We start from the raw sequence: 11,755 nt of genomic DNA, 5'->3' as shown, positions 1-11,755 counted from the left end.
GAAGGAAAGTATGTGTTTTAAAATCGCAGTTTTAAAAAAATTGTAGAAATATATATAATCTGATTGTGAAAATTCTTTATGTTTCGAATCCCCTACGTGCTGAATTACATCTAAATATCACGGCAAGAAATGAGAGACGACCTCAGTGTATTCCTGGAGGATTTGATTCCGCGCCCTTTTAATGCGACTCTTCAAAGATTTTGAATATGGCTGCGTCCCAGCAACTATGCATGCAAGAACCGCAATGGATTGAGAACGACAGCCAACCAGTTGCAAAATAGATTCATTAAACCTTGATCAAGTTTTCGAAAGTTTTAAAACTGTCTTCCTCAGAAGATATTGTACGTAGACTCACTTTATTTACACTACTGGCCATTAAAATTGCTACACCAAGAAGAAATGCAGGTGATGAACGGGTATTCATTGGACTAATATATTATACTAGAACTGACATGTGTTTAATTTTCAGGCAATTTGGGTGCTTAGATCCTGAGAAATCAGTACCCAGGACAACCACCTCCTGCCGTAATAACGGCCCTGATACGCCTGGGTATTGAGACAAACAGAGCTTGGGTTTTGCAGGGATCGAATGAAGGGTAGAGCCACGGGTCGTAACACATCTGAAATGTAACGTCCACTGTTCAAAGTGCCGTCAGTACGAACAAGAGGTGACCGAGACGTGTAACCAATGGCACCCAATACCATCACGCCGGGTGATACGCCAGTATGGCGATGACGAATACACGCTTCCAATGTGCGTTCACCGCGATGTCGCCAAACACGGATGCGACCATCATGATGCTATAAACAGAACCTGGATTCATCCGAAAAAATGATGTTTTGCCACTCGTGCACCCAGGTTCGTCGTTGAGTACACGATCGCAGGCGCTCCTGTCTGTGATGCAGCGTCAAGGGTAACCGCAGCCATGGTCTCCGAGCTGATAGTCGATGCTGGTGCAAACGTCGTCGAATTGTTCGTGCAGATGATTGTTGTCTTGCTAACGATCCCATGTGTTGACTCAGGGATAGTGACGTGGCTGCACGACCCGTTACAGCCATGCGGATAAGATGACTGTCATCTCGACTGCTAGTGATACGATGCCGTTGGGCTCCAGCACGGCGTTCCTTATTACTCTCCTGAACCCACCGATTCCATATTCTGCTAACAGTCGTTGGATCTCCACCAACGCGTGCAGCAATGTCGCGATACGGTAAGCCGCTATCGCGATAGGCTACAATCCGACCTTTATCGAAGTCGGAAACGTGATGGTACGCATTTCTCCTCCTTACACGAGGCATCTCAACAACGTTTCACCTGGCAACGCCGGTCAACTGCTGTTTGTGTATGAGAAATCGGTTGGAAACTTTCCTTATGTCAGCATGTTGTAGGTGTCGCCACCGGCGGCAACCTTGTGTTAATGCTCTGAAAAGCTAATCATTTGCATATCACAGCATCTTCTTCCTGTCGGTTAGATTTCGCGTATGTAGCACGTCATCTTCGTGGTGTAGAAATTTTAATGGCCAGTGGTGTATATCCTTTGTGGGAGTTGTTGATTCTATCTAGTACATGTACTTGTCATGCACTTAATCACCATTTAAAATACATGATCTAATACTTTTAAATCATGTCTTTTTAATTGTGATTAAGTGGATGACACGTACATATACTACACAGAGTCAACGACTCCCACACTGGATACAGATATTGTGATTCTACGTACAATTCCTTCTGAAGAAGCCGTAGTCCACGTTTAATAAACTTGTATTTTGCAACCAGTTGGCTCTTACTCCCAGTCCATTGAAACTCTTCACAGAATCAACAGTAGTTTCTACGAGAGATGTAACTTAAATAGTGGCAACTAATAATTCACAAGCGATGCAAAAGGGTTACATGTTTGCACCTGTTACTGTCCTTCAAAGTAGCCATCAGCGTTGTGTAGAACCTGTTGCCAGCGACGTGGAAGGCGTAGTATACCATTAGCAGAGCCTGTTTTATTGGTGGTGGGAATAGAGCGGTATAAAGTTATGGTGATTCTCGTGTACGACTGTGTTGGTGTTATCGTAACGCATTACGTTCCTCCACGGCAGACCGTCAATGCACAGTATTACTGTTCGTTTTTGGAGCATCACCTGCAACCAGCTTTCCGAAAGAAGCGGCGGCTCTTACTGCACAACCCACCCATCACAATGCGGGGGCGCATACAGCGCAAGCTGTGGCTGCTCTGTTCGGTCGATGGGACTGGAAAGTACTGTACCATCCACCATACTCCTTATCACTTTGATTTGATTCCGAAGATGAAGGAACAACTTCGTGCCATTTGCTTCAGAACTGTTCCAGAGATTCTAGAGGCACCAGACCGCTCCATTCGCACTTCGAGGTATTTTTCAAAACCCCTTCGTGTTGATCCCCGAATTCATTCTAATTTAAAATTTTCTATTTTTATGGGTTCAGAAATAGCCACGAGTCTTTGCTTCGCGCATACCAGGATACAACGAGAGGTGCAGTCTTTGACAAGGGCTGCAGCCGCAATTTTGAATTTGTTATGACATAAAAAAACCGGAATAGAAGAGAATCGAAGCATTTGAGTTGTGGTGCTGCAGAAGTGTGTTGAAAATTAGGTGGATTGATAAGGTAAGGAATGAGGAGGTTCTCCGCAGAATCGGCGAGGAAAGGAACATGTGGAAAACATTTACAAAACGAAGGTACAGGATGATAGGACATCTCTTAAGGCATCGGGGAATAACATCCATGGTGCTAGAGGGAGCTGTAGAGGGTAAAAAACTAGAAGAGAAGACAGAGATTGGAATACACCCAGCAAATAATAGAGGACGTAAGTTGCCAGTTTTACCCTGACATGAAAAGGTTGTTGGCACTGGAGAGGATTTCGTGGCTTGACGCATAAGCCACTTAGGGGGGGGGGGGGGGGGACAAGAAAATATTTTTTTTTCATACACGGATATACACTACTGGACATAAAAATTGCTACACCACGAAGACGACGTGCTACAGACCCGAAATTTAACCGGCAGGAAGAAGATGCTGTGATATGCAAATGATTAGCTTTTCAGAGCATTAACACAAGATTGGCGCCGGTGGCGACACCTACAACGTGCTGACATGAGGAAAGTTTCCAACCGATTTCTCATACACAAACAGCAGTTGACCGGCGTTGCCTGGTGAAACGTTGTTGAGATGCCTCGTGTAAGGAGGAGAAATGCGTACCATCACGTTTCCGACTTTGATAAAGGTCGGATTGTAGCCCATCGCGATTGCGGTTTATCGTATCGCGACATTGCTGCTCGCGTTGATCGAGATGCAATGAGTGTTAGCAGAATATGGAATCGGTGGGTTCAGGAGGGTAATACGAAACGCCGTGCTGGATCCCAACGGCCTCGTAACACTAGCAGTCGAGATGAGAGGCATCTTATCCGCATGGCTGTAACGGATCGTGCAGCACGTCTCGACCCCTGAGTCAACAGATGGGGACGTTTGCAAGACAACAACCATCTGCACGAACAGTTCGACGACGTTTGCAGCAGCATGGACTATCAGCTCGGAGACCATAGCTGCGGTTACCCTTGACGCTGCATCACAGACAGGAGCGCCTGCAATCGTGTACTCAACGACGAACCTGGGTGCACGAATGGCAAAACATCATTTTTTCGGATGAATCCAGGTTCTGTTTACAGCATCATGATGGTCGCATCCGTGTTTGGCGACATCGCGGTGAACGCACACTGGAAGCGTGTATTCGTCATCGCCAGTATTCGTCACCCGGCGTGATGGTGTGGGGTGCCATTGCTTACAAGTCTCGGTGACCTCTTGTTCGCATTGACGGCACTTTGAACAGTGGACGCTATATTTCAGATGTGTTACGACCTGTGGCTCTACCCTTCATTCGATCCCTGCGAAACCCTACATTTCAGCAGGCTAATGCACGACCGTATGTTGCAGGTCCTGTACGGGCCTTTCTGGACACAGAAAATGTTCGACTGCTGCCCTGGCCAGTACATTCTCCAGATCTCTCACCAACTGAAAACGACTGGTCAATGGTGCCCGAGCAGCTGGCTCGTCACAATACGCCAGTCACTACTTGATGAACTGTGGTATCGTGCTGAACCTGCATGGTCCTGCGTACCTGCACACGCCATCCAAGTTCTGATTGACTCAATGCCCAGGCGTATCAAGGCCGTTATTACGGCCAGAGGTGGTTGTTATGGGTACTGGTTTCTCAGGATCTATGCACCCAAATTGCGTGAAAATGTAATCACATGTCAGTTCTCGTATATTTGTCGAAAGAATACCCGTTTATCATCTGCCTTTCTTCTTGGTGTAGCAAATTTAATGGGCAGTAGTGTATGTATAATAAAGTGGTAAAACCTCGATTTTAATAAAAACAATACTTGCATAAAAGAAATTCCGAAATAATTCTAAACTTGACCTCCCCTGAAACTGGCCAAGCCGGATACAGCCGTTGGCACAACAAAGGTTTGTGCTGAGTACAACCGGCACAGCCTCCTTTAAGCTTCGTAGACGAACACACACAGCGGATAATAATTACATGTAACCTGGCAGCAACAAGCTTCTTGGATCCGAGAAGTACATCTCCATCTGCTACTCTGGACCGGAACCGATGGCCCGAGTTGAAAGCAAGTCACCGCAAGCCCAGACGCCAGATCCCACCTAAGCGCCTCCGCCACTACGCTACATGAACTTCTGCTCCCCCTCGACGGGCTCGCCGCCCTCTTAGATCGCGGCTAGCTGGAATGCCTTCTCGCTGGTCTTCCTCATACCACCAGCTGTCCGCTGAGGCCCCACGTGGCTCCCGCGTGGTGGCGCTCACCATGAGCCGCCGCATTGCAGTCGACCTCTGCGCGACCCAATGACAGGTCACGCACCACCACCTGGTGTGAAAACAAATGTGCCGTAGTTCACGGCACACTGGCAACGGATCACTCTGCCCCGTCCGAACTCACTCGCATGCTGATATTGTGTCCTTTGCGGTCGACGAGTCATAGTAGTACTTAGTATCACTTTTCCATTTGTTTTAACGGCAGTTCATCGACCGAGGTTTGTCAACAGTAACCTGTCATACGTCATCACTCTGTAGTCACTTATTACTGGTATACTATTCCACAAATACACCGAGTATGGATGCATTCGAGCCATTCCTTCTGGGTTCTATATTGTCCCTTCCTTTCTGTGGTTATTAATTATTATTATGATTAAATGAAACACAAGAAAGGGATAATACAAGAAATATATATATTGATCAGTAGGCGTCCAAAGATAAATATGAAATTATGTTTGAAATGAGCGCCAGGTTCCCTACAAATTATTTCAAATGCTTTCGGCGAAATGTAATGCAGGCTAAGTTCACTGATCTAGAATAAATCGTATCTTTGAAAGTATGCATTTTTTGACGACATAAAATTAGCGAAACTTTGCAATTTAGTTAATTGAATAAGTTGAAATGATTCTTTCTGCTCCGGCTGTGGTAATGTGTTACACAAAAAAATAAATTTAGATACGCCGCGTAATGGCGGCCAATTGTTGCCAGTCAAAGACCACCGCTGCTCGCTTCGCAAAGACTGAAAAAATGCTACATAACTTCTTGCAAAAAATGGTTCAAATGGGTCTGAGCACTATGGGACTCAACTGCTGAGGTCATTAGTCCCCTAGAACTTAGAACTAGTTAAACCTAACTAACCTAAGGACATCACAAACATCCATGCCCGAGGCAGGATTCGAACCTGCGACCGTAGCGGTCTTGCGGTTCCAGACTGCAGCGCCTTTAACCGCACGGCCACTTCGGCCGGCCACTTGCAATTATTAATTCAGGAAGAATTGTTTGTATGTTTAAGTAACATAATGCACTCACTTTTCGTAAATACATTCCCACTAAGTTCAGAATACACACTTGAATTATTCGCTACGTACGAGAACAAATAGAACACAAGCTACCGCTTTACAATAGCAAGCGTACCTTACATACAGCAGAAGAAATGATCTGACTCGAAGTGATTGTATATAATGACAAAGATATTAATGTTACGTTCGAGAACGTTATGCACTACGATCTCATCTAATATAAATAATGTCTTTTTATTGCATTGAAATCGATATAGTCTTTCTTTAAAGCTAATTTAATACATTTTCATAATTAAATTTTTGTTTATGTCCATATAATGTTGTTCAGAGTCCTTTTATTATTTACGTCAAATATATTGGCTTGACTGTTTCGAAAGGGACACTATAGTTCCTACAGTTTTTACAAAGATTTATTTATTAGTCATATAAGCAGGTTCGTTTTGTAGTATTTTGGTGGAACCAATACCAAATTGTAGCCATAATTCAGTATGATACTTCAGTTATTATCTACGTATTAAATTAAGTTCTAAGTAGTGACTCACGCCTGCTAGCGTAGATCTCTTCAAAAAGTATCGTTTCCCTAATAACAGCGGAACATAATACCTCTGAGCTTTCCCAGAGAGAGCATTGTTCCTTAGAATATTCATACATTTGGATTCTGACTGATTACCAGTTTGTTTCAATGATGCCACTTGGGCGTCTTGCATATGAGATGCCTTGAATGTACCAATGTTGTGTAGAACATTTTAATAAATGTGTAGAGAGCGTAGCGTCAACTTCATTTTGTTGTTGATTGTGCTTAACCCTTTCGAGGTTGATGGGATACAAATGTCCCACTAAAGTAATACGCAGTTTTCAGCTTTGGGACGACAATATCTCATTTCACTGTAGTGCTAGCATGTAGCATTATGCTTTCGTACCTAATAGAAAAATACCACGGAATATGTGGATATATAGAAGGCTGTGAGCGTTCGAATGGGGCAGCCTGTTTTTATAGGTGGCGCAGAGCGCCTGTTTCACGAAAAATAGATCAGATCACCATATTCTCCATACTAAGGATGTCTGAAGTAACTGATTGGGTTTTCTTGTATAGTAGACATTGTTTTCAAACATTGCTACACACTCTTGTAATTCTTCTGGTTTGTACATAATTGGCATGTAGTCGGACCTATAAACACCAGAAAACTTCATAGAATGTAGAGATATTGGTGCGTGATATGTCAACCCATCTTCAAGGCTTATGTTGAAAGCTTGTGTGTGACGAGTCATATTTTTCGTCAGTAGGATAAATCTGTTTTGGTATTTATTTGTTATTCTTTTCTCCATATTTGCTATCCTGGTGACATCATTTTAAAACTAACAATTTAAACCTGAAACTCCTAGGTTCACATGATAATATGGATCTGCAGACATGCGTCTCTCCACCAGTTTTCAAAAACAGTCAGATCAAAATGTTTTGGTAGTGCAAGTCTGTTATTTATCACAAAGGAAGACACATTTTGACCTTTTATATTTCAGATATACGCAGAATAAATATTAACCATGAAAGCATTAATGACTGCATTGATGGAAGGAACGCATGAAACTCGAATCTCATTGTTAACGTTTAGCCCTCTTCTCCTGAAAAGTACCAAGGTAACCTCGTAGCTTAATGTCCCCATATGAAGGACGGATCATCAACAGTTGCACATGCCCTCGCTTCGCAAGACGCCAGGGTTTAATTCACGACACTGGTGGAAAGTTTGGAGAGCAGGAAACGACCGCCAACAACTTCCTACTATGTCCAAGTAATGGTGGTTAATATGTGCTAGCAGTCAGAACTGTATCGAAGTTTATAGGCAATTCCACACTGATGTGAGACCATCATTTCGTACGGTATCAAGTGATAAGTTAAAGTGTTCAGCGGCAATAACAGGATTGCTAGAAGCCACTGGAGTGTTGAAGCGCATGTCTCAAGTCTTTCTTCATCCAGCATACATAACATAATACAGCACATATTTCTTGTGAACACAGTCACAGAACACCTTCGTAGACGGGACAAGTTTTGGTCAACTTTAGAAACCTTGAGTCTTAAGTGGCATAAGCTCAATAGTTTTATACTGTAACCAAGTTGAAAAGATCCTAAGCTGGCCCGAAACGGTCGAAATAACATTTATTTGTGCAGGTTATCGCAGTGCAATACAATCTCAAAGACAATTGGGGTCAACTATGAAGCAACTTTTTCCGTGAATATGTAGTATAATAACGCCTTCAGCCAGATATAGTCCTATTTCATTCCATTACACAACGCCTTTAGCCAGTGTGCATCGTTCATGGAGAGTGGATTAATTTTAGTAGCGAAATGTACCTGATAATACCCTTACAGAGATCGGGATGCATTGTATGGCACATTAAAGCATGTTTATTGGTGGTGGAAATCTTTGTATTTTATTGTTCTTGTATTGGTATAACAGGAGTACGATTCGTTATGAATAGGAATGTAGGGCAGAGAGTGTGTTTCTTATCAGAATCGACAGCAAACCAACACAGACAACGATAGTTCAGGTATACATGCCGACGTCGCAAGGTGAAGATAAGGAGATAGAGAAAGTGTAGGAGGATGTTGAAAGGGTAACAGAGTATGTAAAGGGGGATGAAAATCTAATAGTCATGGGGGACTGGAATGCAGTTGTAGGGGAAGGAGTAGAAGAAAAGATTACAGGAGAATATGGGATTGGGACAAAGAATGAGAGAGGAGAACGGTTAATTGAGTTCTGTTACAAGTTTCAGCTAGTAATAGCGAGTACCCTGTTCAAGATATACAAGAGGAGGTATACTTGGAAAAGGCCGGGAGATACGGGAAGATTTCAATTAGATTACATCATGGACAGACAGAGATTTCGAAGTCAGATACTGGATTGTAAGGCGTACCCAGGGGCATATATAGACTCAGTTCACAATATAGTAGTGATGAAGAGTTGGCTGAAGTTTAAGACATTAGTCAGGAAGAATCAATACACAAAGAAGTGGGATACGGAAGTACTAAGGAATGACGAGATACGTTTGAAGTTCTCTAACGCTATAGATAAAGCAATAAGGAATAGCTCAGCAGGCAGTACAGCTGAAGAGGAATGGACATCTCCAAAAAGAGCCGTCACAGAAGATGGGGAGGAAAACATAGGTACAAAGAAGGTAACTGCGAAGAAACCATGGGTAACAGAAGAAATACTTCAGTTCATCGATGAAAGGAGAAAGCACAAAAATGTTCCGGGAAACTCAGGAATACAGAAATAGAAGTCGCTGAGGAATTAATTAAATAGGAAGTGCAGTGATGCTAAGACAAAATGGCTGCAGGAAAAATGTGAAGACACCGAAAAAGAAATGATTGTCGGAAGGACAGACACAGCATACAGGAAAGTCAAAACAACCTTCGGTGACATTAAAAGCAAGGGTGGTTTAACATTAAGAGTGCAACGGGAATTCCACTGTTAAATGCAGAGCATAGAGCGGATAGGTGGAAAGAATACATTAAAAGCCTCTACGAGGGGGAGGATTTGTCTGGTGTGATAGAAGAAGAAACAGGAGTCGATTTAGAAGAGATAGGGGACCCAGTATTAGAATCAGAATTTAAAAGAATTTTGGAGGACTTAAGGTCAAATAAGGCAGAAGGGATAAATAACATTCCATTAAAATTTCTAAAATCATTGGGGGAAGTGGCAACAACGACTGTTCACGTTGGTGTGAAGAATGTACGAGTCTGGCGACATGCCATCGACTTTTGTAAAAGCGTCATCCACACATTTCCGAAGACGACAAGAGGTGACAAGTGCGAGAATTATCGCACAATCAGCTTAACAGCTCATGCAACCAAGTTGCTTACAAGAATAATATATATAAGAATGGAAAAGAAAAGTGGGGATGCACTAGACGACGATCAGTTAGGCTTTAGGAAAAGTAAAGGGACGAGAGAGGCAATTCTGACGTTGCGGTTAATAATGGAAGCAAGACTAAAGAAAAATAAAGACACTTTCATAGGATTTGTCGACCTGGAAAAAGCGTTGCAAGATGGTCGAAATTCTGAAAAAAGTAGGGGTAAACTATAGGGAGAGACGGGTGATGTACAATATGTACAACAGCCAAGACAGAATAATAAGAGTGGACGACCAAGAAAGAAGTGCTCGTATTAAAAAGGGTGTAAGACAAGGATTTAGCCTTTATCCCCTGCTGTACAATCTGTACATCGAGGAAGCAATGATGGAAATGAAATAAAAGTTCAGGAGTAGAATTAAAATTCAAGGTGAAGGGTTATCAATGATACGATTCGCTTATGACATTGCTATTCTGAGTGAAAGTGAAGAAGAATTGAATGATCTGCTGAACGGAATGAACAGTCTAGTGATTACAGAGTATGGACTGAGAGTAAATCGAAGAAAGACGAAGGTAATGAGAAGTAGTAGAAATGAGAACAGCGAGAGACTCAACATCAGGATTGATGGTCACGAAGTAGATGAAGTTAAGGAATTCTGATACCTAGGTAGTAAAATAACCAATGACGGACGGAGCAAGGAAGACATCAAAAGCAGACTAGCTATGGCAAAAACGGCATTCCTGACCAAGAGAAGTCTACTAATATCAAATATCGGCCTTAATTTCAGGAAGAAATTTCTGATGATGTAGGTCTGGAGTACAGCATTGCATGGTAGTGAAACATGGACTGTGGAAAAACCGGAACAGAAGAGAATCGAAGCATTTGAGATGTGGTGCTACAGACGAATTTTGAAAATTAGGTGGACTGCTGAGGTAACGAATGAGGAGGTTCTGTGAAGAATCGGGTAGGAAAGGCATCCATAGTACTAGAGGGAGCCGTAGAGGGCAAAAACTGTAGAGGAAGACATCCAGCAAATAATTGAGGACATAGGTTCCAAATGCTCCTCTGAAATGAAGTGGTTAGCACAGGAGAGGAATTCGGGGAGGGCCGCATCAAACTAGTCAGATGACCAAAAAACAAAACAAACAAAAAATATTCTCTGTAGGCACGCATGTCACTCTGTCACGATCCCCTGGAGACCATGGAACCCTTGCATCAAACCAATCAGGAACCAATACAGATGAAGCTTTGAGTATGTAATTGTAGTGTAGCCACTTTATCACTGTACAGTATAGGAGACGTCATGAACAATGAACTACGGATATTACGTGCACGAGGTAGTAGTGTGTCCGCACGAGATGGACGAAGAGACACGGAAGAAAACGTCTCATCAGACAGTGATGCCCCAAAGGGTCCTCCACTGGGAGTGTTGTTCTAGGCAAAGGTTGGCTTTCTGCCTCCACTGTGCTCGTCAGTAACAATAACCCTTACTGGATGAGCCTGAGAACAAGATGATTTAACAGTCAACAGGACACAGAGGTTGCAGATTCTGAGAAATATACAGTCAAGTCACATAAATACGACAGCTGCCTATGTTTGACGCCAACCTACAGTAACCACTCATAGACACCAGGTGGCAGCACTAGCAGTGGTGCGTATATAAAGCTGTTGATGCCGAAAACAGTGCACGTGGAAACGGAACGATTTATCACATGTCCAAATGGGTTCATAACATTGGCTTTCGAGCCAAGGGTGGAAATATTTCCGACACGGGTAAGTTCGTAAACTGATCACGTGCCGGCTTGGTTAAAGTGTACCGTGCGTGGTAGAATGACGCTATCCTATAGCGGCGCCGAGGCAACCATGTTGCACCAAAGGCCCTAGATGACAGTCTTGGATGACGACTGCGGAAATGTGTACGGGCGAACAGAAGGGCAAGATGAAGCAAGGGTCTCCTCAACGACCGTTCAGTAAACGTTGCTGCGTATGGGGCTCTGCAGAAGGCGCCTGGTACATGTAGCCAGGCTGACTGCTGT

The sequence above is a fragment of the Schistocerca nitens genome, chromosome 1, assembly GCF_023898315.1.
Source record: "Schistocerca nitens isolate TAMUIC-IGC-003100 chromosome 1, iqSchNite1.1, whole genome shotgun sequence".
Lineage (NCBI taxonomy): Eukaryota > Metazoa > Arthropoda > Insecta > Orthoptera > Acrididae > Schistocerca > Schistocerca nitens.
The sequence above is the reverse complement of the archived record's forward strand: the minus strand, read 5'-3'. Positions refer to the sequence as shown.